The sequence below is a fragment of the Lutjanus erythropterus genome, chromosome 4 (genome assembly GCF_056507025.1).
Source record: "Lutjanus erythropterus isolate fLutEry1 chromosome 4, fLutEry1.hap2, whole genome shotgun sequence".
Lineage (NCBI taxonomy): Eukaryota > Metazoa > Chordata > Actinopteri > Lutjaniformes > Lutjanidae > Lutjanus > Lutjanus erythropterus.
This window is the reverse complement of record NC_139320.1, coordinates 8,435,225-8,458,201: the sequence shown is the minus strand read 5'-3', so window position 1 is coordinate 8,458,201 and position 22,977 is coordinate 8,435,225. Positions and strand designations below refer to the sequence as shown.

The following is a 22,977-nucleotide window of genomic DNA, read 5'->3' as shown; positions in this document are numbered from 1 at the left end:
CCACGCTGAGCACGCCCGATCTCGTCCGATCTCGGAAGCCAAGCAGTGTCGGGCCTGGTTAGTACTTGGATGGGAGACTTCCTGGGAATACCAGGTGTTGTAAGCCTTTTGAAAGGCTCATTCCGCCGTGACAAAAAAAAAAAAAGAGACACGGCATTCTTCTATCTTGGAGATGGAGATGATGGAGATGTACAAAATGGCATAGTTTGACGAGCTCTTGCAGCTTACGGCCACACCACGCTGAGCACGCCCGATCTCGTCCGATCTCGGAAGCCAAGCAGTGTCGGGCCTGGTTAGTACTTGGATGGGAGACTTCCTGGGAATACCAGGTGTTGTAAGCCTTTTGAAAGGCTCATTCCACCGTGACAAAAAAAAAAAAGCGACCACAACCAAAAAAAGAGACACGGCATTCTTCTATCTTGGAGATGGAGATGATGGAGATGTACAAAATGGCATAGTTTGACGAGCTCTTGCAGCTTACGGCCACACCACGCTGAGCACGCCCGATCTCGTCCGATCTCGGAAGCCAAGCAGTGTCGGGCCTGGTTAGTACTTGGATGGGAGACTTCCTGGGAATACCAGGTGTTGTAAGCCTTTTGAAAGGCTCGTTCCGCCGTGACAAAAAAAAAAAAGCGACCACAACCAAAAAAAGAGACACGGCATTCTTCTATCTTGGAGATGGAGATGATGGAGATGTACAAAATGGCATAGTTTGACGAGCTCTTGCAGCTTACGGCCACACCACGCTGAGCACGCCCGATCTCGTCCGATCTCGGAAGCCAAGCAGTGTCGGGCCTGGTTAGTACTTGGATGGGAGACTTCCTGGGAATACCAGGTGTTGTAAGCCTTTTGAAAGGCTCATTCCGCCGTGACAAAAAAAAAAAAAGAGACACGGCATTCTTCTATCTTGGAGATGGAGATGATGGAGATGTACAAAATGGCATAGTTTGACGAGCTCTTGCAGCTTACGGCCACACCACGCTGAGCACGCCCGATCTCGTCCGATCTCGGAAGCCAAGCAGTGTCGGGCCTGGTTAGTACTTGGATGGGAGACTTCCTGGGAATACCAGGTGTTGTAAGCCTTTTGAAAGGCTCATTCCACCGTGACAAAAAAAAAAAAGCGACCACAACCAAAAAAAGAGACACGGCATTCTTCTATCTTGGAGATGGAGATGATGGAGATGTACAAAATGGCATAGTTTGACGAGCTCTTGCAGCTTACGGCCACACCACGCTGAGCACGCCCGATCTCGTCCGATCTCGGAAGCCAAGCAGTGTCGGGCCTGGTTAGTACTTGGATGGGAGACTTCCTGGGAATACCAGGTGTTGTAAGCCTTTTGAAAGGCTCGTTCCGCCGTGACAAAAAAAAAAAAGCGACCACAACCAAAAAAAGAGACACGGCATTCTTCTATCTTGGAGATGGAGATGATGGAGATGTACAAAATGGCATAGTTTGACGAGCTCTTGCAGCTTACGGCCACACCACGCTGAGCACGCCCGATCTCGTCCGATCTCGGAAGCCAAGCAGTGTCGGGCCTGGTTAGTACTTGGATGGGAGACTTCCTGGGAATACCAGGTGTTGTAAGCCTTTTGAAAGGCTCATTCCGCCGTGACAAAAAAAAAAAAGCGACCAAAACCAAAAAAAGAGACACGGCATTCTTCTATCTTGGAGATGGAGATGATGGAGATGTACAAAATGGCATAGTTTGACGAGCTCTTGCAGCTTACGGCCACACCACGCTGAGCACGCCCGATCTCGTCCGATCTCGGAAGCCAAGCAGTGTCGGGCCTGGTTAGTACTTGGATGGGAGACTTCCTGGGAATACCAGGTGTTGTAAGCCTTTTGAAAGGCTCATTCCGCCGTGACAAAAAAAAAAAAGCGACCACAACCAACAAAAGAGACACGGCATTCTTCTATCTTGGAGATGGAGATGATGGAGATGTATCAAATGGCATAGTTTGACGAACTGTTGCAGCTTACGGCCACACCACGCTGAGCACGCCCGATCTTGTCCGATCTCGGAAGCCAAGCAGTGTCGGGCCTGGTTAGTACTTGGATGGGAGACTTCCTGGGAATACCAGGTGTTGTAAGCCTTTTGAAAGGCTCGTTCCGTGACAAAAAAAAAAAAGCAACCACAACCAAAAAAAGAGACACAGCATTCTTCTATCTTGGAGATGGAGATGATGGAGATGTACAAAATGGCATAGTTTGACGAGCTGTTGCAGCTTACGGCCACACCACGCTGAGCACGCCCGATCTCGTCCGATCTCGGAAGCCAAGCAGTGTCGGGCCTGGTTAGTACTTGGATGGGAGACTTCCTGGGAATACCAGGTGTTGTAAGCCTTTTGAAAGGCTCATTCCGTGACAACAAAAAAAAAGCAACCACAACCAAAAAAAGAGACACGGCATTCTTCTATCTTGGAGATGGAGATGATGGAGATGTACAAAATGGCATAGTTTGACGAGCTGTTGCAGCTTACGGCCACACCACGCTGAGCACGCCCGATCTCGTCCGATCTCGGAAGCCAAGCAGTGTCGGGCCTGGTTAGTACTTGGATGGGAGACTTCCTGGGAATACCAGGTGTTGTAAGCCTTTTGAAAGGCTCATTCCGCCGTGACAAAAAAAAAAAAGAGACACGGCATTCTTCTATCTTGGAGATGGAGATGATGGAGATGTACAAAATGGCATAGTTTGACGAGCTCTTGCAGCTTACGGCCACACCACGCTGAGCACGCCCGATCTCGTCCGATCTCGGAAGCCAAGCAGTGTCGGGCCTGGTTAGTACTTGGATGGGAGACTTCCTGGGAATACCAGGTGTTGTAAGCCTTTTGAAAGGCTCATTCCGCCGTGACAAAAAAAAAAAAGCGACCACAACCAAAAAAAGAGAAACGGCATTCTTCTATCTTGGAGATGGAGATGATGGAGATGTACAAAATGGCATAGTTTGACAAGCTGTTGCAGCTTACGGCCACACCACGCTGAGCACGCCCGATCTCGTCCGATCTCGGAAGCCAAGCAGTGTCGGGCCTGGTTAGTACTTGGATGGGAGACTTCCTGGGAATACCAGGTGTTGTAAGCCTTTTGAAAGGCTCATTCCGCCGTGACAAAAAAAAAAAAGAGACACGGCATTCTTCTATCTTGGAGATGGAGATGATGGAGATGTACAAAATGGCATAGTTTGACGAGCTCTTGCAGCTTACGGCCACACCACGCTGAGCACGCCCGATCTCGTCCGATCTCGGAAGCCAAGCAGTGTCGGGCCTGGTTAGTACTTGGATGGGAGACTTCCTGGGAATACCAGGTGTTGTAAGCCTTTTGAAAGGCTCGTTCCGCCGTGACAAAAAAAAAAAAGCGACCACAACCAAAAAAAGAGACACGGCATTCTTCTATCTTGGAGATGGAGATGATGGAGATGTACAAAATGGCATAGTTTGACGAGCTCTTGCAGCTTACGGCCACACCACGCTGAGCACGCCCGATCTCGTCCGATCTCGGAAGCCAAGCAGTGTCGGGCCTGGTTAGTACTTGGATGGGAGACTTCCTGGGAATACCAGGTGTTGTAAGCCTTTTGAAAGGCTCATTCCGCCGTGACAAAAAAAAAAAAGCGACCAAAACCAAAAAAAGAGACACGGCATTCTTCTATCTTGGAGATGGAGATGATGGAGATGTACAAAATGGCATAGTTTGACGAGCTCTTGCAGCTTACGGCCACACCACGCTGAGCACGCCCGATCTCGTCCGATCTCGGAAGCCAAGCAGTGTCGGGCCTGGTTAGTACTTGGATGGGAGACTTCCTGGGAATACCAGGTGTTGTAAGCCTTTTGAAAGGCTCATTCCGTGACAACAAAAAAAAAGAGACACGGCATTCTTCTATCTTGGAGATGGAGATGATGGAGATGTACAAAATGGCATAGTTTGACGAGCTGTTGCAGCTTACGGCCACACCACGCTGAGCACGGCCGATCTCGTTCGATCTCGGAAGCCAAGCAGTGTCGGGCCTGGTTAGTACTTGGATGGGAGACTTCCTGGGAATACCAGGTGTTGTAAGCCTTTTGAAAGGCTCGTTCCGCCGTGACAAAAAAAAAAAAGCGACCACAACCAAAAAAAGAGACACGGCATTCTTCTATCTTGGAGATGGAGATGATGGAGATGTACAAAATGGCATAGTTTGACGAGCTCTTGCAGCTTACGGCCACACCACGCTGAGCACGCCCGATCTCGTCCGATCTCGGAAGCCAAGCAGTGTCGGGCCTGGTTAGTACTTGGATGGGAGACTTCCTGGGAATACCAGGTGTTGTAAGCCTTTTGAAAGGCTCATTCCGCCGTGACAAAAAAAAAAAAGCGACCAAAACCAAAAAAAGAGACACGGCATTCTTCTATCTTGGAGATGGAGATGATGGAGATGTACAAAATGGCATAGTTTGACGAGCTCTTGCAGCTTACGGCCACACCACGCTGAGCACGCCCGATCTCGTCCGATCTCGGAAGCCAAGCAGTGTCGGGCCTGGTTAGTACTTGGATGGGAGACTTCCTGGGAATACCAGGTGTTGTAAGCCTTTTGAAAGGCTCATTCCATGACAACAAAAAAAAAGAGACACGGCATTCTTCTATCTTGGAGATGGAGATGATGGAGATGTACAAAATGGCATAGTTTGACGAGCTGTTGCAGCTTACGGCCACACCACGCTGAGCACGCCCGATCTCGTTCGATCTCGGAAGCCAAGCAGTGTCGGGCCTGGTTAGTACTTGGATGGGAGACTTCCTGGGAATACCAGGTGTTGTAAGCCTTTTGAAAGGCTCGTTCCGCCGTGACAAAAAAAAAAAAGCGACCACAACCAAAAAAAGAGACACGGCATTCTTCTATCTTGGAGATGGAGATGATGGAGATGTACAAAATGGCATAGTTTGACGAGCTCTTGCAGCTTACGGCCACACCACGCTGAGCACGCCCGATCTCGTCCGATCTCGGAAGCCAAGCAGTGTCGGGCCTGGTTAGTACTTGGATGGGAGACTTCCTGGGAATACCAGGTGTTGTAAGCCTTTTGAAAGGCTCATTCCGCCGTGACAAAAAAAAAAAAGCGACCACAACCAAAAAAAGAGACACGGCATTCTTCTATCTTGGAGATGGAGATGATGGAGATGTATCAAATGGCATAGTTTGACGAACTGTTGCAGCTTACGGCCACACCACGCTGAGCACGCCCGATCTCGTCCGATCTCGGAAGCCAAGCAGTGTCGGGCCTGGTTAGTACTTGGATGGTAGACTTCCTGGGAATACCAGGTGTTGTAAGCCTTTTGAAAGGCTCGTTCCGTGACAAAAAAAAAAAAGCAACCACAACCAAAAAAAGAGACACAGCATTCTTCTATCTTGGAGATGGACATGATGGAGATGTACAAAATGGCATAGTTTGACGAGCTGTTGCAGCTTACGGCCACACCACGCTGAGCACGCCCGATCTCGTCCGATCTCGGAAGCCAAGCAGTGTCGGGCCTGGTTAGTACTTGGATGGGAGACTTCCTGGGAATACCAGGTGTTGTAAGCCTTTTGAAAGGCTCATTCCGTGACAACAAAAAAAAAGCAACCACAACCAAAAAAAGAGACACGGCATTCTTCTATCTTGGAGATGGAGATGATGGAGATGTACAAAATGGCATAGTTTGACGAGCTGTTGCAGCTTACGGCCACACCACGCTGAGCACGCCCGATCTCGTCCGATCTCGGAAGCCAAGCAGTGTCGGGCCTGGTTAGTACTTGGATGGGAGACTTCCTGGGAATACCAGGTGTTGTAAGCCTTTTGAAAGGCTCATTCCGCCGTGACAAAAAAAAAAAAGCGACCACAACCAAAAAAAGAGACACGGCATTCTTCTATCTTGGAGATGGAGATGATGGAGATGTACAAAATGGCATAGTTTGACGAGCTCTTGCAGCTTACGGCCACACCACGCTGAGCACGCCCGATCTCGTCCGATCTCGGAAGCCAAGCAGTGTCGGGCCTGGTTAGTACTTGGATGGGAGACTTCCTGGGAATACCAGGTGTTGTAAGCCTTTTGAAAGGCTCATTCCGCCGTGACAAAAAAAAAAAAGCGACCACAACCAAAAAAAGAGACACGGCATTCTTCTATCTTGGAGATGGAGATGATGGAGATGTACAAAATGGCATAGTTTGACGAGCTCTTGCAGCTTACGGCCACACCACGCTGAGCACGCCCGATCTCGTCCGATCTCGGAAGCCAAGCAGTGTCGGGCCTGGTTAGTACTTGGATGGGAGACTTCCTGGGAATACCAGGTGTTGTAAGCCTTTTGAAAGGCTCATTCCGCCGTGACAAAAAAAAAAAAGCGACCACAACCAAAAAAAGAGACACGGCATTCTTCTATCTTGGAGATGGAGATGATGGAGATGTACAAAATGGCATAGTTTGACGAGCTCTTGCAGCTTACGGCCACACCACGCTGAGCACGCCCGATCTCGTCCGATCTCGGAAGCCAAGCAGTGTCGGGCCTGGTTAGTACTTGGATGGGAGACTTCCTGGGAATACCAGGTGTTGTAAGCCTTTTGAAAGGCTCATTCCGCCGTGACAAAAAAAAAAAAGAGACACGGCATTCTTCTATCTTGGAGATGGAGATGATGGAGATGTACAAAATGGCATAGTTTGACGAGCTGTTGCAGCTTACGGCCACACCACGCTGAGCACGCCCGATCTCGTCCGATCTCGGAAGCCAAGCAGTGTCGGGCCTGGTTAGTACTTGGATGGGAGACTTCCTGGGAATACCAGGTGTTGTAAGCCTTTTGAAAGGCTCGTTCCGCCGTGACAAAAAAAAAAAAGCGACCACAACCAAAAAAAGAGACACGGCATTCTTCTATCTTGGAGATGGAGATGATGGAGATGTACAAAATGGCATAGTTTGACGAGCTCTTGCAGCTTACGGCCACACCACGCTGAGCACGCCCGATCTCGTCCGATCTCGGAAGCCAAGCAGTGTCGGGCCTGGTTAGTACTTGGATGGGAGACTTCCTGGGAATACCAGGTGTTGTAAGCCTTTTGAAAGGCTCATTCCGCCGTGACAAAAAAAAAAAAGCGACCACAACCAAAAAAAGAGACACGGCATTCTTCTATCTTGGAGATGGAGATGATGGAGATGTATCAAATGGCATAGTTTGACGAACTGTTGCAGCTTACGGCCACACCACGCTGAGCACGCCCGATCTCGTCCGATCTCGGAAGCCAAGCAGTGTCGGGCCTGGTTAGTACTTGGATGGGAGACTTCCTGGGAATACCAGGTGTTGTAAGCCTTTTGAAAGGCTCGTTCCGTGACAAAAAAAAAAAAGCAACCACAACCAAAAAAAGAGACACAGCATTCTTCTATCTTGGAGATGGAGATGATGGAGATGTACAAAATGGCATAGTTTGACGAGCTGTTGCAGCTTACGGCCACACCACGCTGAGCACGCCCGATCTCGTCCGATCTCGGAAGCCAAGCAGTGTCGGGCCTGGTTAGTACTTGGATGGGAGACTTCCTGGGAATACCAGGTGTTGTAAGCCTTTTGAAAGGCTCATTCCGTGACAACAAAAAAAAAGCAACCACAACCAAAAAAGGAGACACGGCATTCTTCTATCTTGGAGATGGAGATGATGGAGATGTACAAAATGGCATAGTTTGACGAGCTGTTGCAGCTTACGGCCACACCACGCTGAGCATGCCCGATCTCGTCCGATCTCGGAAGCCAAGCAGTGTCGGGCCTGGTTAGTACTTGGATGGGAGACTTCCTGGGAATACCAGGTGTTGTAAGCCTTTTGAAAGGCTCATTCCGCCGTGACAAAAAAAAAAAAGAGACACGGCATTCTTCTATCTTGGAGATGGAGATGATGGAGATGTACAAAATGGCATAGTTTGACGAGCTGTTGCAGCTTACGGCCACACCACGCTGAGCACGCCCGATCTCGTCCGATCTCGGAAGCCAAGCAGTGTCGGGCCTGGTTAGTACTTGGATGGGAGACTTCCTGGGAATACCAGGTGTTGTAAGCCTTCTGAAAGGCTCGTTCCGCCGTGACAAAAAAAAAAAAGCGACCACAACCAAAAAAAGAGACACGGCATTCTTCTATCTTGGAGATGGAGATGATGGAGATGTACAAAATGGCATAGTTTGACGAGCTCTTGCAGCTTACGGCCACACCACGCTGAGCACGCCCGATCTCGTCCGATCTCGGAAGCCAAGCAGTGTCGGGCCTGGTTAGTACTTGGATGGGAGACTTCCTGGGAATACCAGGTGTTGTAAGCCTTTTGAAAGGCTCATTCCGCCGTGACAAAAAAAAAAAAGCGACCACAACCAAAAAAAGAGACACGGCATTCTTCTATCTTGGAGATGGAGATAATGGAGATGTATCAAATGGCATAGTTTGACGAACTGTTGCAACTTACGGCCACACCACGCTGAGCACGCCCGATCTCGTCCGATCTCGGAAGCCAAGCAGTGTCGGGCCTGGTTAGTACTTGGATGGGAGACTTCCTGGGAATACCAGGTGTTGTAAGTCTTTTGAAAGGCTCGTTCCGTGACAAAAAAAAAAAAGCAACCACAACCAAAAAAAGAGACACAGCATTCTTCTATCTTGGAGATGGAGATGATGGAGATGTACAAAATGGCATAGTTTGACGAGCTGTTGCAGCTTACGGCCACACCACGCTGAGCACGCCCGATCTCGTCCGATCTCGGAAGCCAAGCAGTGTCGGGCCTGGTTAGTACTTGGATGGGAGACTTCCTGGGAATACCAGGTGTTGTAAGCCTTTTGAAAGGCTCATTCCGTGACAACAAAAAAAAAGCAACCACAACCAAAAAAAGAGACACGGCATTCTTCTATCTTGGAGATGGAGATGATGGAGATGTACAAAATGGCATAGTTTGACGAGCTCTTGCAGCTTACGGCCACACCACGCTGAGCACGCCCGATCTCGTCCGATCTCGGAAGCCAAGCAGTGTCGGGCCTGGTTAGTACTTGGATGGGAGACTTCCTGGGAATACCAGGTGTTGTAAGCCTTTTGAAAGGCTCGTTCCGCCGTGACAAAAAAAAAAAAGCGACCACAACCAAAAAAAGAGACACGGCATTCTTCTATCTTGGAGATGGAGATGATGGAGATGTACAAAATGGCATAGTTTGACGAGCTCTTGCAGCTTACGGCCACACCACGCTGAGCACGCCCGATCTCGTCCGATCTCGGAAGCCAAGCAGTGTCGGGCCTGGTTAGTACTTGGATGGGAGACTTCCTGGGAATACCAGGTGTTGTAAGCCTTTTGAAAGGCTCATTCCGCCGTGACAAAAAAAAAAAAGCGACCAAAACCAAAAAAAGAGACACGGCATTCTTCTATCTTGGAGATGGAGATGATGGAGATGTACAAAATGGCATAGTTTGACGAGCTCTTGCAGCTTACGGCCACACCACGCTGAGCACGCCCGATCTCGTCCGATCTCGGAAGCCAAGCAGTGTCGGGCCTGGTTAGTACTTGGATGGGAGACTTCCTGGGAATACCAGGTGTTGTAAGCCTTTTGAAAGGCTCATTCCGTGACAACAAAAAAAAAGAGACACGGCATTCTTCTATCTTGGAGATGGAGATGATGGAGATGTACAAAATGGCATAGTTTGACGAGCTGTTGCAGCTTACGGCCACACCACGCTGAGCACGCCCGATCTCGTTCGATCTCGGAAGCCAAGCAGTGTCGGGCCTGGTTAGTACTTGGATGGGAGACTTCCTGGGAATACCAGGTGTTGTAAGCCTTTTGAAAGGCTCGTTCCGCCGTGACAAAAAAAAAAAAGCGACCACAACCAAAAAAAGAGACACGGCATTCTTCTATCTTGGAGATGGAGATGATGGAGATGTACAAAATGGCATAGTTTGACGAGCTCTTGCAGCTTACGGCCACACCACGCTGAGCACGCCCGATCTCGTCCGATCTCGGAAGCCAAGCAGTGTCGGGCCTGGTTAGTACTTGGATGGGAGACTTCCTGGGAATACCAGGTGTTGTAAGCCTTTTGAAAGGCTCATTCCGCCGTGACAAAAAAAAAAAAGAGACACGGCATTCTTCTATCTTGGAGATGGAGATGATGGAGATGTACAAAATGGCATAGTTTGACAAGCTGTTGCAGCTTACGGCCACACCACGCTGAGCACGCCCGATCTCGTCCGATCTCGGAAGCCAAGCAGTGTCGGGCCTGGTTAGTACTTGGATGGGAGACTTCCTGGGAATACCAGGTGTTGTAAGCCTTTTGAAAGGCTCGTTCCGCCGTGACAAAAAAAAAAAAGCGACCACAACCAAAAAAAGAGACACGGCATTCTTCTATCTTGGAGATGGAGATGATGGAGATGTACAAAATGGCATAGTTTGACGAGCTCTTGCAGCTTACGGCCACACCACGCTGAGCACGCCCGATCTCGTCCGATCTCGGAAGCCAAGCAGTGTCGGGCCTGGTTAGTACTTGGATGGGAGACTTCCTGGGAATGCCAGGTGTTGTAAGCCTTTTGAAAGGCTCATTCCGCCGTGACAAAAAAAAAAAAGCGACCACAACCAAAAAAAGAGACACGGCATTCTTCTATCTTGGAGATGGAGATGATGGAGATGTACAAAATGGCATAGTTTGACGAGCTCTTGCAGCTTACGGCCACACCACGCTGAGCACGCCCGATCTCGTCCGATCTCGGAAGCCAAGCAGTGTCGGGCCTGGTTAGTACTTGGATGGGAGACTTCCTGGGAATACCAGGTGTTGTAAGCCTTTTGAAAGGCTCATTCCGCCGTGACAAAAAAAAAAAAGCAACCACAACCAAAAAAAGAGACACGGCATTCTTCTATCTTGGAGATGGAGATGATGGAGATGTACAAAATGGCATAGTTTGACGAGCTCTTGCAGCTTACGGCCACACCACGCTGAGCACGCCCGATCTCGTCCGATCTCGGAAGCCAAGCAGTGTCGGGCCTGGTTAGTACTTGGATGGGAGACTTCCTGGGAATACCAGGTGTTGTAAGCCTTTTGAAATGCTCATTCCGTGACAACAAAAAAAAAGCGACCACAACCAAAAAAAGACACACGGCATTCTTCTATCTTGGAGATGGAGATGATGGAGATGTACAAAATTGCATAGTTTGACGAGCTGTTGCAGCTTACGGCCACACCACGCTGAGCACGCCCGATCTCGTCCGATCTCGGAAGCCAAGCAGTGTCGGGCCTGGTTAGTACTTGGATGGGAGACTTCCTGGGAATACCAGGTGTTGTAAGCCTTTTGAGAGACTCGTTCCGCCGTGACAAAAAAAAAAAAGCGACCACAACCAAAAAAAGAGACACGGCATTCTTCTATCTTGGAGATGGAGATGATGGAGATGTACAAAATGGCATAGTTTGACGAGCTGTTGCAGCTTACGGCCACACCACGCTGAGCACGCCCGATCTCGTCCGATCTCGGAAGCCAAGCAGTGTCGGGCCTGGTTAGTACTTGGATGGGAGACTTCCTGGGAATACCAGGTGTTGTAAGCCTTTTGAAAGGCTCGTTCCGCCGTGACAAAAAAAAAAAAGCGACCACAACCAAAAAAAGAGACACGGCATTCTTGTATCTTGGAGATGGAGATGATGGAGATGTACAAAATGGCATAGTTTGACGAGCTCTTGCAGCTTACGGCCACACCACGCTGAGCACGCCCGATCTCGTCCGATCTCGGAAGCCAAGTAGTGTCAGGCCTGGTTAGTACTTGGATGGGAGACTTCCTGGGAATACCAGGTGTTGTAAGCCTTTTGAAAGGCTCATTCCGCCGTGACAAAAAAAAAAAAGCGACCACAACCAAAAAAAGAGACACGGCATTCTTCTATCTTGGAGATGGAGATGATGGAGATGTACAAAATGGCATAGTTTGACGAGCTCTTGCAGCTTACGGCCACACCACGCTGAGCACGCCCGATCTCGGAAGCCAAGCAGTGTCGGGCCTGGTTAGTACTTGGATGGGAGACTTCCTGGGAATACCAGGTGTTGTAAGCCTTTTGAAAGGCTCATTCCGCCGTGACAAAAAAAAAAAAAGCGACCACAACCAAAAAAAGAGACACGGCATTCTTCTATCTTGGAGATGGAGATGATGGAGATGTACAAAATGGCATAGTTTGACGAGCTCTTGCAGCTTACGGCCACACCACGCTGAGCACGCCCGATCTCGTCCGATCTCGGAAGCCAAGCAGTGTCGGGCCTGGTTAGTACTTGGATGGGAGACTTCCTGGGAATACCAGGTGTTGTAAGCCTTTTGAAAGGCTCATTCCGCCGTGACAAAAAAAAAAAAAGCGACCACAACCAAAAAAAGAGACACGGCATTCTTCTAGCTTGGAGATGGAGATGATGGAGATGTATCAAATGGCATAGTTTGACGAACTGTTGCAGCTTACGGCCACACCACGCTGAGCACGCCCGATCTCGTCCGATCTCGGAAGCCAAGCAGTGTCGGGCCTGGTTAGTACTTGGATGGGAGACTTCCTGGGAATACCAGGTGTTGTAAGCCTTTTGAAAGGCTCGTTCCGTGACAAAAAAAAAAAAGCAACCACAACCAAAAAAAGAGACACAGCATTCTTCTATCTTGGAGATGGAGATGATGGAGATGTACAAAATGGCATAGTTTGACGAGCTGTTGCAGCTTACGGCCACACCACGCTGAGCACGCCCGATCTCGTCCGATCTCGGAAGCCAAGCAGTGTCGGGCCTGGTTAGTACTTGGATGGGAGACTTCCTGGGAATACCAGGTGTTGTAAGCCTTTTGAAAGGCTCATTCCGTGACAACAAAAAAAAAGCAACCACAACCAAAAAAAGAGACACGGCATTCTTCTATCTTGGAGATGGAGATGATGGAGATGTACAAAATGGCATAGTTTGACGAGCTGTTGCAGCTTACGGCCACACCACGCTGAGCACGCCCGATCTCGTCCGATCTCGGAAGCCAAGCAGTGTCGGGCCTGGTTAGTACTTGGATGGGAGACTTCCTGGGAATACCAGGTGTTGTAAGCCTTTTGAAAGGCTCATTCCGCCGTGACAAAAAAAAAAAAGCGACCACAACCAAAAAAAGAGACACGGCATTCTTCTATCTTGGAGATGGAGATGATGGAGATGTACAAAATGGCATAGTTTGACGAGCTCTTGCAGCTTACGGCCACACCACGCTGAGCACGCCCGATCTCGTCCGATCTCGGAAGCCAAGCAGTGTCGGGCCTGGTTAGTACTTGGATGGGAGACTTCCTGGGAATACCAGGTGTTGTAAGCCTTTTGAAAGGCTCATTCCGCCGTGACAAAAAAAAAAAAGCGACCACAACCAAAAAAAGAGACACGGCATTCTTCTATCTTGGAGATGGAGATGATGGAGATGTACAAAATGGCATAGTTTGACGAGCTCTTGCAGCTTACGGCCACACCACGCTGAGCACGCCCGATCTCGTCCGATCTCGGAAGCCAAGCAGTGTCGGGCCTGGTTAGTACTTGGATGGGAGACTTCCTGGGAATACCAGGTGTTGTAAGCCTTTTGAAAGGCTCATTCCGCCGTGACAAAAAAAAAAAAGAGACACGGCATTCTTCTATCTTGGAGATGGAGATGATGGAGATGTACAAAATGGCATAGTTTGACGAGCTCTTGCAGCTTACGGCCACACCACGCTGAGCACGCCCGATCTCGTCCGATCTCGGAAGCCAAGCAGTGTCGGGCCTGGTTAGTACTTGGATGGGAGACTTCCTGGGAATACCAGGTGTTGTAAGCCTTTTGAAAGGCTCATTCCGCCGTGACAAAAAAAAAAAAGCGACCACAACCAAAAAAAGAGACACGGCATTCTTCTATCTTGGAGATGGAGATGATGGAGATGTACAAAATGGCATAGTTTGACAAGCTGTTGCAGCTTACGGCCACACCACGCTGAGCACGCCCGATCTCGTCCGATCTCGGAAGCCAAGCAGTGTCGGGCCTGGTTAGTACTTGGATGGGAGACTTCCTGGGAATACCAGGTGTTGTAAGCCTTTTGAAAGGCTCATTCCGCCGTGACAAAAAAAAAAAAGAGACACGGCATTCTTCTATCTTGGAGATGGAGATGATGGAGATGTACAAAATGGCATAGTTTGACGAGCTCTTGCAGCTTACGGCCACACCACGCTGAGCACGCCCGATCTCGTCCGATCTCGGAAGCCAAGCAGTGTCGGGCCTGGTTAGTACTTGGATGGGAGACTTCCTGGGAATACCAGGTGTTGTAAGCCTTTTGAAAGGCTCATTCCGCCGTGACAAAAAAAAAAAAGCGACCACAACCAAAAAAAGAGACACGGCATTCTTCTATCTTGGAGATGGAGATGATGGAGATGTACAAAATGGCATAGTTTGACGAGCTGTTGCAGCTTACTGCCACACCACGCTGAGCACGCCCGATCTCGTCCGATCTCGGAAGCCAAGCAGTGTCGGGCCTGGTTAGTACTTGGATGGGAGACTTCCTGGGAATACCAGGTGTTGTAAGCCTTTTGAAAGGCTCGTTCCGCCGTGACAAAAAAAAAAAAGCGACCACAACCAAAAAAAGAGACACGGCATTCTTGTATCTTGGAGATGGAGATGATGGAGATGTACAAAATGGCATAGTTTGACGAGCTCTTGCAGCTTACGGCCACACCACGCTGAGCACGCCCGATCTCGTCCGATCTCGGAAGCCAAGTAGTGTCGGGCCTGGTTAGTACTTGGATGGGAGACTTCCTGGGAATACCAGGTGTTGTAAGCCTTTTGAAAGGCTCATTCCGCCGTGACAAAAAAAAAAAAGCGACCACAACCAAAAAAAGAGACACGGCATTCTTCTATCTTGGAGATGGAGATGATGGAGATGTACAAAATGGCATAGTTTGACGAGCTCTTGCAGCTTACGGCCACACCACGCTGAGCACGTCCGATCTCGGAAGCCAAGCAGTGTCGGGCCTGGTTAGTACTTGGATGGGAGACTTCCTGGGAATACCAGGTGTTGTAAGCCTTTTGAAAGGCTCATTCCGCCGTGACAAAAAAAAAAAGCGACCACAACCAAAAGAAGAGACACGGCATTCTTGTATCTTGGAGATGTACAAAATGGCATAGTTTGACGAGCTCTTGCAGCTTACGGCCACACCACGCTGAGCACGCCCGATCCCGTCCGATCTCGGAAGCCAAGCAGTGTCGGGCCTGGTTAGTACTTGGATGGGAGACTTCCTGGGAATACCAGGTGTTGTAAGCCTTTTGAAAGGCTCATTCCGCCGTGACAAAAAAAAAAGCGACCACAACCAAAAAAAGAGACACGGCATTCTTCTATCTTGGAGATGGAGATGATGGAGATGTACAAAATGGCATAGTTTGACGAGCTCTTGCAGCTTACGGCCACACCACGCTGAGCACGCCCGATCTCGTCCGATCTCGGAAGCCAAGCAGTGTCGGGCCTGGTTAGTACTTGGATGGGAGACTTCCTGGGAATACCAGGTGTTGTAAGCCTTTTGAAAGGCTCATTCCGCCGTGACGGAAGCCAAGCCAAGCCTGGTATTCCCAGACTTCCTGGGAATACCAGGTGTTGTAAGCCTTTTGAAAGGCTCATTCCGCCGTGACAAAAAAAAAAAAGCGACCACAACCAAAAAAAGAGACACGGCATTCTTCTATCTTGGAGATGGAGATGATGGAGATGTACAAAATGGCATAGTTTGACGAGCTCTTGCAGCTTACGGCCACACCATGCTGAGCACGCCCGATCTCGTCCGATCTCGGAAGCCAAGCAGTGTCGGGCCTGGTTAGTACTTGGATGGGAGACTTCCTGGGAATACCAGGTGTTGTAAGCCTTTTGAAAGGCTCATTCCGCCGTGACAAAAAAAAAAAGCGACCACAACCAAAAGAAGAGACACGGCATTCTTGTATCTTGGAGATGTACAAAATGGCATAGTTTGACGAGCTCTTGCAGCTTACGGCCACACCACGCTGAGCACGCCCGATCCCGTCCGATCTCGGAAGCCAAGCAGTGTCGGGCCTGGTTAGTACTTGGATGGGAGACTTCCTGGGAATACCAGGTGTTGTAAGCCTTTTGAAAGGCTCATTCCGCCGTGACAAAAAAAAAAGCGACCACAACCAAAAAAAGAGACACGGCATTCTTCTATCTTGGAGATGGAGATGATGGAGATGTACAAAATGGCATAGTTTGACGAGCTCTTGCAGCTTACGGCCACACCACGCTGAGCACGCCCGATCTCGTCCGATCTCGGAAGCCAAGCAGTGTCGGGCCTGGTTAGTACTTGGATGGGAGACTTCCTGGGAATACCAGGTGTTGTAAGCCTTTTGAAAGGCTCATTCCGCCGTGACAAAAAAAAAAAAGCGACCACAACCAAAGAAAGAGACACGGCATTCTTCTATCTTGGCGATGGAGATGATGGAGATGTACAAAATGGCATAGTTTGACGAGCTCTTGCAGCTTACGGCCACACCACGCTGAGCACGCCCGATCTCGTCCGATCTCGGAAGCCAAGCAGTGTCGGGCCTGGTTAGTACTTGGATGGGAGACTTCCTGGGAATACCAGGTGTTGTAAGCCTTTTGAAAGGCTCATTCCGCCGTGACAAAAAAAAAAAAGAGACACGGCATTCTTCTATCTTGGAGATGGAGATGATGGAGATGTACAAAATGGCATAGTTTGACGAGCTGTTGCAGCTTACGGCCACACCACGCTGAGCACGCCCGATCTCGTCCGATCTCGGAAGCCAAGCAGTGTCGGGCCTGGTTAGTACTTGGATGGGAGACTTCCTGGGAATACCAGGTGTTGTAAGCCTTTTGAAAGGCTCGTTCCGCCGTGACAAAAAAAAAAAAGCGACCACAACCAAAAAAAGAGACACGGCATTCTTCTATCTTGGAGATGGAGATGATGGAGATGTACAAAATGGCATAGTTTGACGAGCTCTTGCAGCTTACGGCCACACCACGCTGAGCACGCCCGATCTCGTCCGATCTCGGAAGCCAAGCAGTGTCGGGCCTGGTTAGTACTTGGATGGGAGACTTCCTGGGAATACCAGGTGTTGTAAGCCTTTTGAAAGGCTCGTTCCGCCGTGACAAAAAAAAAAAGAGCGACCACAACCAAAAAAAGAGACACGGCATTCTTCTATCTTGGAGATGGAGATGATGGAGATGTACAAAATGGCATAGTTTGACGAGCTGTTGCAGCTTACGGCCACACCATGCTGAGCACGCCCGATCTCGTCCGATCTCGGAAGCCAAGCAGTGTCGGGCCTGGTTAGTACTTGGATGGGAGACTTCCTGGGAATACCAGGTGTTGTAAGCCTTTTGAAAGGCTCATTCCGCCGTGACAAAAAAAAAAAAGCAACCACAACCAAAAAAAGAGACACGGCATTCTTCTATCTTGGAGATGGAGATGATGGAGATGTACAAAATGGCATAGTTTGACGAGCTCTTGCAGCTTACGGCCACACCACGCTGAGCACGCCCGATCTCGTCCGATCTCGGAAGCCAAGCAGTGTCGGGCCTGGTTAGTACTTGGATGGGAGACTTCCTGGGAATACCAGGTGTTGTAAGCCTTTTGAAAGGCTCATTCCGCCGTGACAAAAAAAAAAAAGCGACCACAACCAAAAAAAGAGACACGGCATTCTTCTATCTTGGAGATGGAGATGATGGAGATGTACAAAATGGCATAGTTTGACGAGCTCTTGCAGCTTACGGCCACACCACGCTGAGCACGCCCGATCTCGTCCGATCTCGGAAGCCAAGCAGTGTCGGGCCTGGTTAGTACTTGGATGGGAGACTTCCTGGGAATACCAGGTGTTGTAAGCCTTTTGAAAGGCTCATTCCGTGACAACAAAAAAAAAGCGACCACAACCAAAAAAAGAGACACGGCATTCTTCTATCTTGGAGATGGAGATGATGGAGATGTACAAAATGGCATAGTTTGACGAGCTGTTGCAGCTTACTGCCACACCACGCTGAGCACGCCCGATCTCGTCCGATCTCGGAAGCCAAGCAGTGTCGGGCCTGGTTAGTACTTGGATGGGAGACTTCCTGGGAATACCAGGTGTTGTAAGCCTTTTGAGAGACTCGTTCCGCCGTGACAAAAAAAAAAAAGCGACCACAACCAAAAAAAGAGACACGGCATTCTTCTATCTTGGAGATGGAGATGATGGAGATGTACAAAATGGCATAGTTTGACGAGCTGTTGCAGCTTACGGCCACACCACGCTGAGCACGCCCGATCTCGTCCGATCTCGGAAGCCAAGCAGTGTCGGGCCTGGTTAGTACTTGGATGGGAGACTTCCTGGGAATACCAGGTGTTGTAAGCCTTTTGAAAGGCTCGTTCCGCCGTGACAAAAAAAAAAAAGCGACCACAACCAAAAAAAGAGACACGGCATTCTTGTATCTTGGAGATGGAGATGATGGAGATGTACAAAATGGCATAGTTTGACGAGCTCTTGCAGCTTACGGCCACACCACGCTGAGCACGCCCGATCTCGTCCGATCTCGGAAGCCAAGTAGTGTCGGGCCTGGTTAGTACTTGGATGGGAGACTTCCTGGGAATACCAGGTGTTGTAAGCCTTTTGAAAGGCTCATTCCGCCGTGACAAAAAAAAAAAAGCGACCACAACCAAAAAAAGAGACACGGCATTCTTCTATCTTGGAGATGGAGATGATGGAGATGTACAAAATGGCATAGTTTGACGAGCTCTTGCAGCTTACGGCCACACCACGCTGAGCACGTCCGATCTCGGAAGCCAAGCAGTGTCGGGCCTGGTTAGTACTTGGATGGGAGACTTCCTGGGAATACCAGGTGTTGTAAGCCTTTTGAAAGGCTCATTCCGCCGTGACAAAAAAAAAAAGCGACCACAACCAAAAGAAGAGACACGGCATTCTTGTATCTTGGAGATGTACAAAATGGCATAGTTTGACGAGCTCTTGCAGCTTACGGCCACACCACGCTGAGCACGCCCGATCCCGTCCGATCTCGGAAGCCAAGCAGTGTCGGGCCTGGTTAGTACTTGGATGGGAGACTTCCTGGGAATACCAGGTGTTGTAAGCCTTTTGAAAGGCTCATTCCGCCGTGACAAAAAAAAAAGCGACCACAACCAAAAAAAGAGACACGGCATTCTTCTATCTTGGAGATGGAGATGATGGAGATGTACAAAATGGCATAGTTTGACGAGCTCTTGCAGCTTACGGCCACACCACGCTGAGCACGCCCGATCTCGTCCGATCTCGGAAGCCAAGCAGTGTCGGGCCTGGTTAGTACTTGGATGGGAGACTTCCTGGGAATACCAGGTGTTGTAAGCCTTTTGAAAGGCTCATTCCGCCGTGACGGAAGCCAAGCCAAGCCTGGTATTCCCAGACTTCCTGGGAATACCAGGTGTTGTAAGCCTTTTGAAAGGCTCATTCCGCCGTGACAAAAAAAAAAAAGCGACCACAACCAAAAAAAGAGACACGGCATTCTTCTATCTTGGAGATGGAGATGATGGAGATGTACAAAATGGCATAGTTTGACGAGCTCTTGCAGCTTACGGCCACACCATGCTGAGCACGCCCGATCTCGTCCGATCTCGGAAGCCAAGCAGTGTCGGGCCTGGTTAGTACTTGGATGGGAGACTTCCTGGGAATACCAGGTGTTGTAAGCCTTTTGAAAGGCTCATTCCGCCGTGACAAAAAAAAAAAGCGACCACAACCAAAAGAAGAGACACGGCATTCTTGTATCTTGGAGATGTACAAAATGGCATAGTTTGACGAGCTCTTGCAGCTTACGGCCACACCACGCTGAGCACGCCCGATCCCGTCCGATCTCGGAAGCCAAGCAGTGTCGGGCCTGGTTAGTACTTGGATGGGAGACTTCCTGGGAATACCAGGTGTTGTAAGCCTTTTGAAAGGCTCATTCCGCCGTGACAAAAAAAAAAGCGACCACAACCAAAAAAAGAGACACGGCATTCTTCTATCTTGGAGATGGAGATGATGGAGATGTACAAAATGGCATAGTTTGACGAGCTCTTGCAGCTTACGGCCACACCACGCTGAGCACGCCCGATCTCGTCCGATCTCGGAAGCCAAGCAGTGTCGGGCCTGGTTAGTACTTGGATGGGAGACTTCCTGGGAATACCAGGTGTTGTAAGCCTTTTGAAAGGCTCATTCCGCCGTGACAAAAAAAAAAAAGCGACCACAACCAAAGAAAGAGACACGGCATTCTTCTATCTTGGCGATGGAGATGATGGAGATGTACAAAATGGCATAGTTTGACGAGCTCTTGCAGCTTACGGCCACACCACGCTGAGCACGCCCGATCTCGTCCGATCTCGGAAGCCAAGCAGTGTCGGGCCTGGTTAGTACTTGGATGGGAGACTTCCTGGGAATACCAGGTGTTGTAAGCCTTTTGAAAGGCTCATTCCGCCGTGACAAAAAAAAAAAAGAGACACGGCATTCTTCTATCTTGGAGATGGAGATGATGGAGATGTACAAAATGGCATAGTTTGACGAGCTGTTGCAGCTTACGGCCACACCACGCTGAGCACGCCCGATCTCGTCCGATCTCGGAAGCCAAGCAGTGTCGGGCCTGGTTAGTACTTGGATGGGAGACTTCCTGGGAATACCAGGTGTTGTAAGCCTTTTGAAAGGCTCGTTCCGCCGTGACAAAAAAAAAAAAGCGACCACAACCAAAAAAAGAGACACGGCATTCTTCTATCTTGGAGATGGAGATGATGGAGATGTACAAAATGGCATAGTTTGACGAGCTCTTGCAGCTTACGGCCACACCACGCTGAGCACGCCCGATCTCGTCCGATCTCGGAAGCCAAGCAGTGTCGGGCCTGGTTAGTACTTGGATGGGAGACTTCCTGGGAATACCAGGTGTTGTAAGCCTTTTGAAAGGCTCATTCCGTGACAACAAAAAAAAAGCGACCACAACCAAAAAAAGAGACACGGCATTCTTCTATCTTGGAGATGGAGATGATGGAGATGTACAAAATGGCATAGTTTGACGAGCTGTTGCAGCTTACGGCCACACCACGCTGAGCACGCCCGATCTCGTCCGATCTCGGAAGCCAAGCAGTGTCGGGCCTGGTTAGTACTTGGATGGGAGACTTCCTGGGAATACCAGGTGTTGTAAGCCTTTTGAGAGACTCGTTCCGCCGTGACAAAAAAAAAAAAGCGACCACAACCAAAAAAAGAGACACGGCATTCTTCTATCTTGGAGATGGAGATGATGGAGATGTACAAAATGGCATAGTTTGACGAGCTGTTGCAGCTTACGGCCACACCACGCTGAGCACGCCCGATCTCGTCCGATCTCGGAAGCCAAGCAGTGTCGGGCCTGGTTAGTACTTGGATGGGAGACTTCCTGGGAATACCAGGTGTTGTAAGCCTTTTGAAAGGCTCGTTCCGCCGTGACAAAAAAAAAAAAGCGACCACAACCAAAAAAAGAGACACGGCATTCTTGTATCTTGGAGATGGAGATGATGGAGATGTACAAAATGGCATAGTTTGACGAGCTCTTGCAGCTTACGGCCACACCACGCTGAGCACGCCCGATCTCGTCTGATCTCGGAAGCCAAGTAGTGTCGGGCCTGGTTAGTACTTGGATGGGAGACTTCCTGGGAATACCAGGTGTTGTAAGCCTTTTGAAAGGCTCATTCCGCCGTGACAAAAAAAAAAAAGCGACCACAACCAAAAAAAGAGACACGGCATTCTTCTATCTTGGAGATGGAGATGATGGAGATGTACAAAATGGCATAGTTTGACGAGCTCTTGCAGCTTACGGCCACACCACGCTGAGCACGTCCGATCTCGGAAGCCAAGCAGTGTCGGGCCTGGTTAGTACTTGGATGGGAGACTTCCTGGGAATACCAGGTGTTGTAAGCCTTTTGAAAGGCTCATTCCGCCGTGACAAAAAAAAAAAAGAGACACGGCATTCTTCTATCTTGGAGATGGAGATGATGGAGATGTACAAAATGGCATAGTTTGACGAGCTATTGCAGCTTACGGCCACACCACGCTGAGCACGCCCGATCTCGTCCGATCTCGGAAGCCAAGCAGTGTCGGGCCTGGTTAGTACTTGGATGGGAGACTTCCTGGGAATACCAGGTGTTGTAAGCCTTTTGAAAGGCTCGTTCCGCCGTGACAAAAAAAAAAAAGCGACCACAACCAAAAAAAGAGACACGGCATTCTTCTATCTTGGAGATGGAGATGATGGAGATGTACAAAATGGCATAGTTTGACGAGCTCTTGCAGCTTACGGCCACACCACGCTGAGCACGCCCGATCTCGTCCGATCTCGGAAGCCAAGCAGTGTCGGGCCTGGTTAGTACTTGGATGGGAGACTTCCTGGGAATACCAGGTGTTGTAAGCCTTTTGAAAGGCTCGTTCCGCCGTGACAAAAAAAAAAGAGCGACCACAACCAAAAAAAGAGACACGGCATTCTTCTATCTTGGAGATGGAGATGATGGAGATGTACAAAATGGCATAGTTTGACGAGCTGTTGCAGCTTACGGCCACACCACGCTGAGCACGCCAGATCTCGTCCGATCTCGGAAGCCAAGTAGTGTCGGGCCTGGTTAGTACTTGGATGGGAGACTTCCTGGGAATACCAGGTGTTGTAAGCCTTTTGAAAGGCTCATTCCGCCGTGACAAAAAAAAAAAAGCAACCACAACCAAAAAAAGAGACACGGCATTCTTCTATCTTGGAGATGGAGATGATGGAGATGTACAAAATGGCATAGTTTGACGAGCTCTTGCAGCTTACGGCCACACCACGCTGAGCACGCCCGATCTCGTCCGATCTCGGAAGCCAAGCAGTGTCGGGCCTGGTTAGTACTTGGATGGGAGACTTCCTGGGAATACCAGGTGTTGTAAGCCTTTTGAAAGGCTCGTTCCGCCGTGACAAAAAAAAAAAAGCGACCACAACCAAAAAAAGAGACACGGCATTCTTCTATCTTGGAGATGGAGATGATGGAGATGTACAAAATGGCATAGT

The 22,977-nt window shown here is 49.4% G+C and overlaps 86 non-coding genes and 6 pseudogenes across 86 annotated transcripts in view; all 92 read left to right on the top strand.

Annotated features, from left to right (window-relative positions):
* LOC146328032 (5S ribosomal RNA) overlaps positions 1-106 on the top strand; it is a 119-nt gene extending 13 nt beyond the window's left edge. The window contains exon 1 of the ribosomal RNA XR_014770477.1: positions 1-106. This exon is cut by the window's left edge and continues 13 nt beyond it. This is a non-coding gene — a ribosomal RNA (5S ribosomal RNA).
* A 116-nt stretch (positions 107-222) lies between these two features.
* Positions 223-341, top strand: LOC146328031 (5S ribosomal RNA). Its single transcript, XR_014770476.1, has one exon. It is a non-coding gene; the product is annotated as a 5S ribosomal RNA (ribosomal RNA).
* A 134-nt stretch (positions 342-475) lies between these two features.
* Positions 476-594, top strand: LOC146328030 (5S ribosomal RNA). The gene has a single exon (XR_014770475.1). It is a non-coding gene; the product is annotated as a 5S ribosomal RNA (ribosomal RNA).
* A 134-nt stretch (positions 595-728) lies between these two features.
* LOC146328029 (5S ribosomal RNA) lies at positions 729-847 on the top strand. Its single transcript, XR_014770474.1, has one exon. It is a non-coding gene; the product is annotated as a 5S ribosomal RNA (ribosomal RNA).
* Positions 848-963: 116 nt separating this feature from the next.
* On the top strand, positions 964-1,082 carry LOC146328028 (5S ribosomal RNA). Its single transcript, XR_014770473.1, has one exon. It is a non-coding gene; the product is annotated as a 5S ribosomal RNA (ribosomal RNA).
* Positions 1,083-1,216: 134 nt separating this feature from the next.
* LOC146328027 (5S ribosomal RNA) lies at positions 1,217-1,335 on the top strand. The gene has a single exon (XR_014770472.1). It is a non-coding gene; the product is annotated as a 5S ribosomal RNA (ribosomal RNA).
* A 134-nt stretch (positions 1,336-1,469) lies between these two features.
* LOC146328026 (5S ribosomal RNA) lies at positions 1,470-1,588 on the top strand. Its single transcript, XR_014770470.1, has one exon. It is a non-coding gene; the product is annotated as a 5S ribosomal RNA (ribosomal RNA).
* Positions 1,589-1,722: 134 nt separating this feature from the next.
* LOC146328025 (5S ribosomal RNA) lies at positions 1,723-1,841 on the top strand. The gene has a single exon (XR_014770469.1). It is a non-coding gene; the product is annotated as a 5S ribosomal RNA (ribosomal RNA).
* Positions 1,842-1,975: 134 nt separating this feature from the next.
* On the top strand, positions 1,976-2,094 carry LOC146328024 (5S ribosomal RNA). Its single transcript, XR_014770034.1, has one exon. It is a non-coding gene; the product is annotated as a 5S ribosomal RNA (ribosomal RNA).
* Positions 2,095-2,225: 131 nt separating this feature from the next.
* Positions 2,226-2,344, top strand: LOC146328023 (5S ribosomal RNA). The gene has a single exon (XR_014770468.1). It is a non-coding gene; the product is annotated as a 5S ribosomal RNA (ribosomal RNA).
* Positions 2,345-2,475: 131 nt separating this feature from the next.
* LOC146328022 (5S ribosomal RNA) lies at positions 2,476-2,594 on the top strand. The gene has a single exon (XR_014770467.1). It is a non-coding gene; the product is annotated as a 5S ribosomal RNA (ribosomal RNA).
* Positions 2,595-2,709: 115 nt separating this feature from the next.
* Positions 2,710-2,828, top strand: LOC146328021 (5S ribosomal RNA). Its single transcript, XR_014770466.1, has one exon. It is a non-coding gene; the product is annotated as a 5S ribosomal RNA (ribosomal RNA).
* A 134-nt stretch (positions 2,829-2,962) lies between these two features.
* On the top strand, positions 2,963-3,081 carry LOC146328020 (5S ribosomal RNA). Its single transcript, XR_014770465.1, has one exon. It is a non-coding gene; the product is annotated as a 5S ribosomal RNA (ribosomal RNA).
* A 115-nt stretch (positions 3,082-3,196) lies between these two features.
* On the top strand, positions 3,197-3,315 carry LOC146328019 (5S ribosomal RNA). Its single transcript, XR_014770464.1, has one exon. It is a non-coding gene; the product is annotated as a 5S ribosomal RNA (ribosomal RNA).
* Positions 3,316-3,449: 134 nt separating this feature from the next.
* On the top strand, positions 3,450-3,568 carry LOC146328018 (5S ribosomal RNA). The gene has a single exon (XR_014770463.1). It is a non-coding gene; the product is annotated as a 5S ribosomal RNA (ribosomal RNA).
* A 134-nt stretch (positions 3,569-3,702) lies between these two features.
* On the top strand, positions 3,703-3,821 carry LOC146328017 (5S ribosomal RNA). Its single transcript, XR_014770462.1, has one exon. It is a non-coding gene; the product is annotated as a 5S ribosomal RNA (ribosomal RNA).
* Positions 3,822-3,933: 112 nt separating this feature from the next.
* Positions 3,934-4,052, top strand: LOC146328016 (5S ribosomal RNA). The gene has a single exon (XR_014770047.1). It is a non-coding gene; the product is annotated as a 5S ribosomal RNA (ribosomal RNA).
* Positions 4,053-4,186: 134 nt separating this feature from the next.
* Positions 4,187-4,305, top strand: LOC146328015 (5S ribosomal RNA). The gene has a single exon (XR_014770461.1). It is a non-coding gene; the product is annotated as a 5S ribosomal RNA (ribosomal RNA).
* Positions 4,306-4,439: 134 nt separating this feature from the next.
* LOC146328014 (5S ribosomal RNA) lies at positions 4,440-4,558 on the top strand. Its single transcript, XR_014770459.1, has one exon. It is a non-coding gene; the product is annotated as a 5S ribosomal RNA (ribosomal RNA).
* Positions 4,559-4,670: 112 nt separating this feature from the next.
* On the top strand, positions 4,671-4,789 carry LOC146328013 (5S ribosomal RNA). Its single transcript, XR_014770498.1, has one exon. It is a non-coding gene; the product is annotated as a 5S ribosomal RNA (ribosomal RNA).
* A 134-nt stretch (positions 4,790-4,923) lies between these two features.
* LOC146328012 (5S ribosomal RNA) lies at positions 4,924-5,042 on the top strand. The gene has a single exon (XR_014770458.1). It is a non-coding gene; the product is annotated as a 5S ribosomal RNA (ribosomal RNA).
* A 134-nt stretch (positions 5,043-5,176) lies between these two features.
* Positions 5,177-5,295, top strand: LOC146328011 (5S ribosomal RNA). Its single transcript, XR_014770016.1, has one exon. It is a non-coding gene; the product is annotated as a 5S ribosomal RNA (ribosomal RNA).
* Positions 5,296-5,426: 131 nt separating this feature from the next.
* On the top strand, positions 5,427-5,545 carry LOC146328010 (5S ribosomal RNA). Its single transcript, XR_014770457.1, has one exon. It is a non-coding gene; the product is annotated as a 5S ribosomal RNA (ribosomal RNA).
* A 131-nt stretch (positions 5,546-5,676) lies between these two features.
* Positions 5,677-5,795, top strand: LOC146328009 (5S ribosomal RNA). The gene has a single exon (XR_014770456.1). It is a non-coding gene; the product is annotated as a 5S ribosomal RNA (ribosomal RNA).
* A 134-nt stretch (positions 5,796-5,929) lies between these two features.
* LOC146328008 (5S ribosomal RNA) lies at positions 5,930-6,048 on the top strand. Its single transcript, XR_014770455.1, has one exon. It is a non-coding gene; the product is annotated as a 5S ribosomal RNA (ribosomal RNA).
* Positions 6,049-6,182: 134 nt separating this feature from the next.
* LOC146328007 (5S ribosomal RNA) lies at positions 6,183-6,301 on the top strand. Its single transcript, XR_014770454.1, has one exon. It is a non-coding gene; the product is annotated as a 5S ribosomal RNA (ribosomal RNA).
* Positions 6,302-6,435: 134 nt separating this feature from the next.
* Positions 6,436-6,554, top strand: LOC146328006 (5S ribosomal RNA). Its single transcript, XR_014770453.1, has one exon. It is a non-coding gene; the product is annotated as a 5S ribosomal RNA (ribosomal RNA).
* A 115-nt stretch (positions 6,555-6,669) lies between these two features.
* Positions 6,670-6,788, top strand: LOC146328005 (5S ribosomal RNA). The gene has a single exon (XR_014770452.1). It is a non-coding gene; the product is annotated as a 5S ribosomal RNA (ribosomal RNA).
* A 134-nt stretch (positions 6,789-6,922) lies between these two features.
* On the top strand, positions 6,923-7,041 carry LOC146328004 (5S ribosomal RNA). Its single transcript, XR_014770451.1, has one exon. It is a non-coding gene; the product is annotated as a 5S ribosomal RNA (ribosomal RNA).
* A 134-nt stretch (positions 7,042-7,175) lies between these two features.
* On the top strand, positions 7,176-7,294 carry LOC146328003 (5S ribosomal RNA). Its single transcript, XR_014770450.1, has one exon. It is a non-coding gene; the product is annotated as a 5S ribosomal RNA (ribosomal RNA).
* A 131-nt stretch (positions 7,295-7,425) lies between these two features.
* Positions 7,426-7,544, top strand: LOC146328002 (5S ribosomal RNA). The gene has a single exon (XR_014770448.1). It is a non-coding gene; the product is annotated as a 5S ribosomal RNA (ribosomal RNA).
* Positions 7,545-7,675: 131 nt separating this feature from the next.
* LOC146328001 (5S ribosomal RNA) lies at positions 7,676-7,794 on the top strand. Its single transcript, XR_014770543.1, has one exon. It is a non-coding gene; the product is annotated as a 5S ribosomal RNA (ribosomal RNA).
* Positions 7,795-7,909: 115 nt separating this feature from the next.
* Positions 7,910-8,028, top strand: LOC146328000 (5S ribosomal RNA). The gene has a single exon (XR_014770447.1). It is a non-coding gene; the product is annotated as a 5S ribosomal RNA (ribosomal RNA).
* A 134-nt stretch (positions 8,029-8,162) lies between these two features.
* On the top strand, positions 8,163-8,281 carry LOC146327999 (5S ribosomal RNA). Its single transcript, XR_014770446.1, has one exon. It is a non-coding gene; the product is annotated as a 5S ribosomal RNA (ribosomal RNA).
* A 134-nt stretch (positions 8,282-8,415) lies between these two features.
* Positions 8,416-8,534, top strand: LOC146327998 (5S ribosomal RNA). The gene has a single exon (XR_014770487.1). It is a non-coding gene; the product is annotated as a 5S ribosomal RNA (ribosomal RNA).
* Positions 8,535-8,665: 131 nt separating this feature from the next.
* On the top strand, positions 8,666-8,784 carry LOC146327997 (5S ribosomal RNA). Its single transcript, XR_014770445.1, has one exon. It is a non-coding gene; the product is annotated as a 5S ribosomal RNA (ribosomal RNA).
* A 131-nt stretch (positions 8,785-8,915) lies between these two features.
* On the top strand, positions 8,916-9,034 carry LOC146327996 (5S ribosomal RNA). Its single transcript, XR_014770444.1, has one exon. It is a non-coding gene; the product is annotated as a 5S ribosomal RNA (ribosomal RNA).
* A 134-nt stretch (positions 9,035-9,168) lies between these two features.
* LOC146327995 (5S ribosomal RNA) lies at positions 9,169-9,287 on the top strand. Its single transcript, XR_014770443.1, has one exon. It is a non-coding gene; the product is annotated as a 5S ribosomal RNA (ribosomal RNA).
* Positions 9,288-9,421: 134 nt separating this feature from the next.
* Positions 9,422-9,540, top strand: LOC146327994 (5S ribosomal RNA). Its single transcript, XR_014770442.1, has one exon. It is a non-coding gene; the product is annotated as a 5S ribosomal RNA (ribosomal RNA).
* Positions 9,541-9,652: 112 nt separating this feature from the next.
* On the top strand, positions 9,653-9,771 carry LOC146327993 (5S ribosomal RNA). The gene has a single exon (XR_014770497.1). It is a non-coding gene; the product is annotated as a 5S ribosomal RNA (ribosomal RNA).
* A 134-nt stretch (positions 9,772-9,905) lies between these two features.
* On the top strand, positions 9,906-10,024 carry LOC146327992 (5S ribosomal RNA). The gene has a single exon (XR_014770441.1). It is a non-coding gene; the product is annotated as a 5S ribosomal RNA (ribosomal RNA).
* Positions 10,025-10,139: 115 nt separating this feature from the next.
* LOC146327991 (5S ribosomal RNA) lies at positions 10,140-10,258 on the top strand. Its single transcript, XR_014770440.1, has one exon. It is a non-coding gene; the product is annotated as a 5S ribosomal RNA (ribosomal RNA).
* Positions 10,259-10,392: 134 nt separating this feature from the next.
* On the top strand, positions 10,393-10,511 carry LOC146327990 (5S ribosomal RNA). The gene has a single exon (XR_014770518.1). It is a non-coding gene; the product is annotated as a 5S ribosomal RNA (ribosomal RNA).
* Positions 10,512-10,645: 134 nt separating this feature from the next.
* On the top strand, positions 10,646-10,764 carry LOC146327989 (5S ribosomal RNA). Its single transcript, XR_014770439.1, has one exon. It is a non-coding gene; the product is annotated as a 5S ribosomal RNA (ribosomal RNA).
* Positions 10,765-10,898: 134 nt separating this feature from the next.
* On the top strand, positions 10,899-11,017 carry LOC146327988 (5S ribosomal RNA). Its single transcript, XR_014770437.1, has one exon. It is a non-coding gene; the product is annotated as a 5S ribosomal RNA (ribosomal RNA).
* Positions 11,018-11,148: 131 nt separating this feature from the next.
* On the top strand, positions 11,149-11,267 carry LOC146327987 (5S ribosomal RNA). The gene has a single exon (XR_014770436.1). It is a non-coding gene; the product is annotated as a 5S ribosomal RNA (ribosomal RNA).
* Positions 11,268-11,401: 134 nt separating this feature from the next.
* LOC146327986 (5S ribosomal RNA) lies at positions 11,402-11,520 on the top strand. Its single transcript, XR_014770435.1, has one exon. It is a non-coding gene; the product is annotated as a 5S ribosomal RNA (ribosomal RNA).
* Positions 11,521-11,654: 134 nt separating this feature from the next.
* Positions 11,655-11,773, top strand: LOC146327985 (5S ribosomal RNA; annotated as a pseudogene).
* A 134-nt stretch (positions 11,774-11,907) lies between these two features.
* Positions 11,908-12,016, top strand: LOC146327984 (5S ribosomal RNA; annotated as a pseudogene).
* Positions 12,017-12,151: 135 nt separating this feature from the next.
* LOC146327983 (5S ribosomal RNA) lies at positions 12,152-12,270 on the top strand. Its single transcript, XR_014770434.1, has one exon. It is a non-coding gene; the product is annotated as a 5S ribosomal RNA (ribosomal RNA).
* Positions 12,271-12,405: 135 nt separating this feature from the next.
* On the top strand, positions 12,406-12,524 carry LOC146327982 (5S ribosomal RNA). The gene has a single exon (XR_014770433.1). It is a non-coding gene; the product is annotated as a 5S ribosomal RNA (ribosomal RNA).
* Positions 12,525-12,655: 131 nt separating this feature from the next.
* On the top strand, positions 12,656-12,774 carry LOC146327981 (5S ribosomal RNA). The gene has a single exon (XR_014770432.1). It is a non-coding gene; the product is annotated as a 5S ribosomal RNA (ribosomal RNA).
* Positions 12,775-12,905: 131 nt separating this feature from the next.
* LOC146327980 (5S ribosomal RNA) lies at positions 12,906-13,024 on the top strand. Its single transcript, XR_014770431.1, has one exon. It is a non-coding gene; the product is annotated as a 5S ribosomal RNA (ribosomal RNA).
* A 134-nt stretch (positions 13,025-13,158) lies between these two features.
* Positions 13,159-13,277, top strand: LOC146327979 (5S ribosomal RNA). The gene has a single exon (XR_014770430.1). It is a non-coding gene; the product is annotated as a 5S ribosomal RNA (ribosomal RNA).
* A 134-nt stretch (positions 13,278-13,411) lies between these two features.
* LOC146327978 (5S ribosomal RNA) lies at positions 13,412-13,530 on the top strand. Its single transcript, XR_014770429.1, has one exon. It is a non-coding gene; the product is annotated as a 5S ribosomal RNA (ribosomal RNA).
* Positions 13,531-13,645: 115 nt separating this feature from the next.
* On the top strand, positions 13,646-13,764 carry LOC146327977 (5S ribosomal RNA). Its single transcript, XR_014770428.1, has one exon. It is a non-coding gene; the product is annotated as a 5S ribosomal RNA (ribosomal RNA).
* A 134-nt stretch (positions 13,765-13,898) lies between these two features.
* On the top strand, positions 13,899-14,017 carry LOC146327976 (5S ribosomal RNA). The gene has a single exon (XR_014770426.1). It is a non-coding gene; the product is annotated as a 5S ribosomal RNA (ribosomal RNA).
* A 115-nt stretch (positions 14,018-14,132) lies between these two features.
* On the top strand, positions 14,133-14,251 carry LOC146327975 (5S ribosomal RNA). Its single transcript, XR_014770425.1, has one exon. It is a non-coding gene; the product is annotated as a 5S ribosomal RNA (ribosomal RNA).
* A 134-nt stretch (positions 14,252-14,385) lies between these two features.
* LOC146327974 (5S ribosomal RNA) lies at positions 14,386-14,504 on the top strand. The gene has a single exon (XR_014770022.1). It is a non-coding gene; the product is annotated as a 5S ribosomal RNA (ribosomal RNA).
* Positions 14,505-14,638: 134 nt separating this feature from the next.
* LOC146327973 (5S ribosomal RNA) lies at positions 14,639-14,757 on the top strand. The gene has a single exon (XR_014770010.1). It is a non-coding gene; the product is annotated as a 5S ribosomal RNA (ribosomal RNA).
* A 134-nt stretch (positions 14,758-14,891) lies between these two features.
* Positions 14,892-15,000, top strand: LOC146327972 (5S ribosomal RNA; annotated as a pseudogene).
* A 118-nt stretch (positions 15,001-15,118) lies between these two features.
* Positions 15,119-15,237, top strand: LOC146327971 (5S ribosomal RNA). The gene has a single exon (XR_014770510.1). It is a non-coding gene; the product is annotated as a 5S ribosomal RNA (ribosomal RNA).
* Positions 15,238-15,369: 132 nt separating this feature from the next.
* LOC146327970 (5S ribosomal RNA) lies at positions 15,370-15,488 on the top strand. The gene has a single exon (XR_014770424.1). It is a non-coding gene; the product is annotated as a 5S ribosomal RNA (ribosomal RNA).
* A 219-nt stretch (positions 15,489-15,707) lies between these two features.
* LOC146327969 (5S ribosomal RNA) lies at positions 15,708-15,826 on the top strand. Its single transcript, XR_014770547.1, has one exon. It is a non-coding gene; the product is annotated as a 5S ribosomal RNA (ribosomal RNA).
* Positions 15,827-15,944: 118 nt separating this feature from the next.
* Positions 15,945-16,063, top strand: LOC146327968 (5S ribosomal RNA). The gene has a single exon (XR_014770399.1). It is a non-coding gene; the product is annotated as a 5S ribosomal RNA (ribosomal RNA).
* A 132-nt stretch (positions 16,064-16,195) lies between these two features.
* On the top strand, positions 16,196-16,314 carry LOC146327967 (5S ribosomal RNA). Its single transcript, XR_014770423.1, has one exon. It is a non-coding gene; the product is annotated as a 5S ribosomal RNA (ribosomal RNA).
* Positions 16,315-16,448: 134 nt separating this feature from the next.
* On the top strand, positions 16,449-16,567 carry LOC146327966 (5S ribosomal RNA). The gene has a single exon (XR_014770422.1). It is a non-coding gene; the product is annotated as a 5S ribosomal RNA (ribosomal RNA).
* A 115-nt stretch (positions 16,568-16,682) lies between these two features.
* LOC146327965 (5S ribosomal RNA) lies at positions 16,683-16,801 on the top strand. Its single transcript, XR_014770421.1, has one exon. It is a non-coding gene; the product is annotated as a 5S ribosomal RNA (ribosomal RNA).
* A 134-nt stretch (positions 16,802-16,935) lies between these two features.
* LOC146327964 (5S ribosomal RNA) lies at positions 16,936-17,054 on the top strand. Its single transcript, XR_014770420.1, has one exon. It is a non-coding gene; the product is annotated as a 5S ribosomal RNA (ribosomal RNA).
* A 135-nt stretch (positions 17,055-17,189) lies between these two features.
* LOC146327963 (5S ribosomal RNA) lies at positions 17,190-17,308 on the top strand. The gene has a single exon (XR_014770546.1). It is a non-coding gene; the product is annotated as a 5S ribosomal RNA (ribosomal RNA).
* Positions 17,309-17,442: 134 nt separating this feature from the next.
* Positions 17,443-17,561, top strand: LOC146327962 (5S ribosomal RNA). Its single transcript, XR_014770419.1, has one exon. It is a non-coding gene; the product is annotated as a 5S ribosomal RNA (ribosomal RNA).
* A 134-nt stretch (positions 17,562-17,695) lies between these two features.
* On the top strand, positions 17,696-17,814 carry LOC146327961 (5S ribosomal RNA). The gene has a single exon (XR_014770418.1). It is a non-coding gene; the product is annotated as a 5S ribosomal RNA (ribosomal RNA).
* A 131-nt stretch (positions 17,815-17,945) lies between these two features.
* Positions 17,946-18,064, top strand: LOC146327960 (5S ribosomal RNA). The gene has a single exon (XR_014770021.1). It is a non-coding gene; the product is annotated as a 5S ribosomal RNA (ribosomal RNA).
* Positions 18,065-18,198: 134 nt separating this feature from the next.
* LOC146327959 (5S ribosomal RNA) lies at positions 18,199-18,317 on the top strand. Its single transcript, XR_014770417.1, has one exon. It is a non-coding gene; the product is annotated as a 5S ribosomal RNA (ribosomal RNA).
* A 134-nt stretch (positions 18,318-18,451) lies between these two features.
* LOC146327958 (5S ribosomal RNA) lies at positions 18,452-18,570 on the top strand. Its single transcript, XR_014770009.1, has one exon. It is a non-coding gene; the product is annotated as a 5S ribosomal RNA (ribosomal RNA).
* A 134-nt stretch (positions 18,571-18,704) lies between these two features.
* LOC146327957 (5S ribosomal RNA) lies at positions 18,705-18,813 on the top strand (annotated as a pseudogene).
* Positions 18,814-18,931: 118 nt separating this feature from the next.
* Positions 18,932-19,050, top strand: LOC146327956 (5S ribosomal RNA). The gene has a single exon (XR_014770288.1). It is a non-coding gene; the product is annotated as a 5S ribosomal RNA (ribosomal RNA).
* A 132-nt stretch (positions 19,051-19,182) lies between these two features.
* On the top strand, positions 19,183-19,301 carry LOC146327955 (5S ribosomal RNA). Its single transcript, XR_014770415.1, has one exon. It is a non-coding gene; the product is annotated as a 5S ribosomal RNA (ribosomal RNA).
* A 219-nt stretch (positions 19,302-19,520) lies between these two features.
* Positions 19,521-19,639, top strand: LOC146327954 (5S ribosomal RNA). Its single transcript, XR_014770545.1, has one exon. It is a non-coding gene; the product is annotated as a 5S ribosomal RNA (ribosomal RNA).
* A 118-nt stretch (positions 19,640-19,757) lies between these two features.
* LOC146327953 (5S ribosomal RNA) lies at positions 19,758-19,876 on the top strand. Its single transcript, XR_014770177.1, has one exon. It is a non-coding gene; the product is annotated as a 5S ribosomal RNA (ribosomal RNA).
* Positions 19,877-20,008: 132 nt separating this feature from the next.
* LOC146327952 (5S ribosomal RNA) lies at positions 20,009-20,127 on the top strand. The gene has a single exon (XR_014770414.1). It is a non-coding gene; the product is annotated as a 5S ribosomal RNA (ribosomal RNA).
* A 134-nt stretch (positions 20,128-20,261) lies between these two features.
* On the top strand, positions 20,262-20,380 carry LOC146327951 (5S ribosomal RNA). Its single transcript, XR_014770413.1, has one exon. It is a non-coding gene; the product is annotated as a 5S ribosomal RNA (ribosomal RNA).
* A 115-nt stretch (positions 20,381-20,495) lies between these two features.
* Positions 20,496-20,614, top strand: LOC146327950 (5S ribosomal RNA). Its single transcript, XR_014770412.1, has one exon. It is a non-coding gene; the product is annotated as a 5S ribosomal RNA (ribosomal RNA).
* A 134-nt stretch (positions 20,615-20,748) lies between these two features.
* On the top strand, positions 20,749-20,867 carry LOC146327949 (5S ribosomal RNA). The gene has a single exon (XR_014770411.1). It is a non-coding gene; the product is annotated as a 5S ribosomal RNA (ribosomal RNA).
* A 131-nt stretch (positions 20,868-20,998) lies between these two features.
* On the top strand, positions 20,999-21,117 carry LOC146327948 (5S ribosomal RNA). The gene has a single exon (XR_014770410.1). It is a non-coding gene; the product is annotated as a 5S ribosomal RNA (ribosomal RNA).
* Positions 21,118-21,251: 134 nt separating this feature from the next.
* On the top strand, positions 21,252-21,370 carry LOC146327947 (5S ribosomal RNA). Its single transcript, XR_014770409.1, has one exon. It is a non-coding gene; the product is annotated as a 5S ribosomal RNA (ribosomal RNA).
* A 134-nt stretch (positions 21,371-21,504) lies between these two features.
* LOC146327946 (5S ribosomal RNA) lies at positions 21,505-21,623 on the top strand. Its single transcript, XR_014770023.1, has one exon. It is a non-coding gene; the product is annotated as a 5S ribosomal RNA (ribosomal RNA).
* Positions 21,624-21,757: 134 nt separating this feature from the next.
* On the top strand, positions 21,758-21,866 carry LOC146327945 (5S ribosomal RNA; annotated as a pseudogene).
* A 115-nt stretch (positions 21,867-21,981) lies between these two features.
* LOC146327944 (5S ribosomal RNA) lies at positions 21,982-22,100 on the top strand. Its single transcript, XR_014770408.1, has one exon. It is a non-coding gene; the product is annotated as a 5S ribosomal RNA (ribosomal RNA).
* A 134-nt stretch (positions 22,101-22,234) lies between these two features.
* On the top strand, positions 22,235-22,353 carry LOC146327943 (5S ribosomal RNA). The gene has a single exon (XR_014770407.1). It is a non-coding gene; the product is annotated as a 5S ribosomal RNA (ribosomal RNA).
* A 134-nt stretch (positions 22,354-22,487) lies between these two features.
* Positions 22,488-22,606, top strand: LOC146327942 (5S ribosomal RNA; annotated as a pseudogene).
* Positions 22,607-22,740: 134 nt separating this feature from the next.
* On the top strand, positions 22,741-22,859 carry LOC146327941 (5S ribosomal RNA). The gene has a single exon (XR_014770406.1). It is a non-coding gene; the product is annotated as a 5S ribosomal RNA (ribosomal RNA).
* The last annotated feature ends 118 nt before the right edge of the window (positions 22,860-22,977 follow it).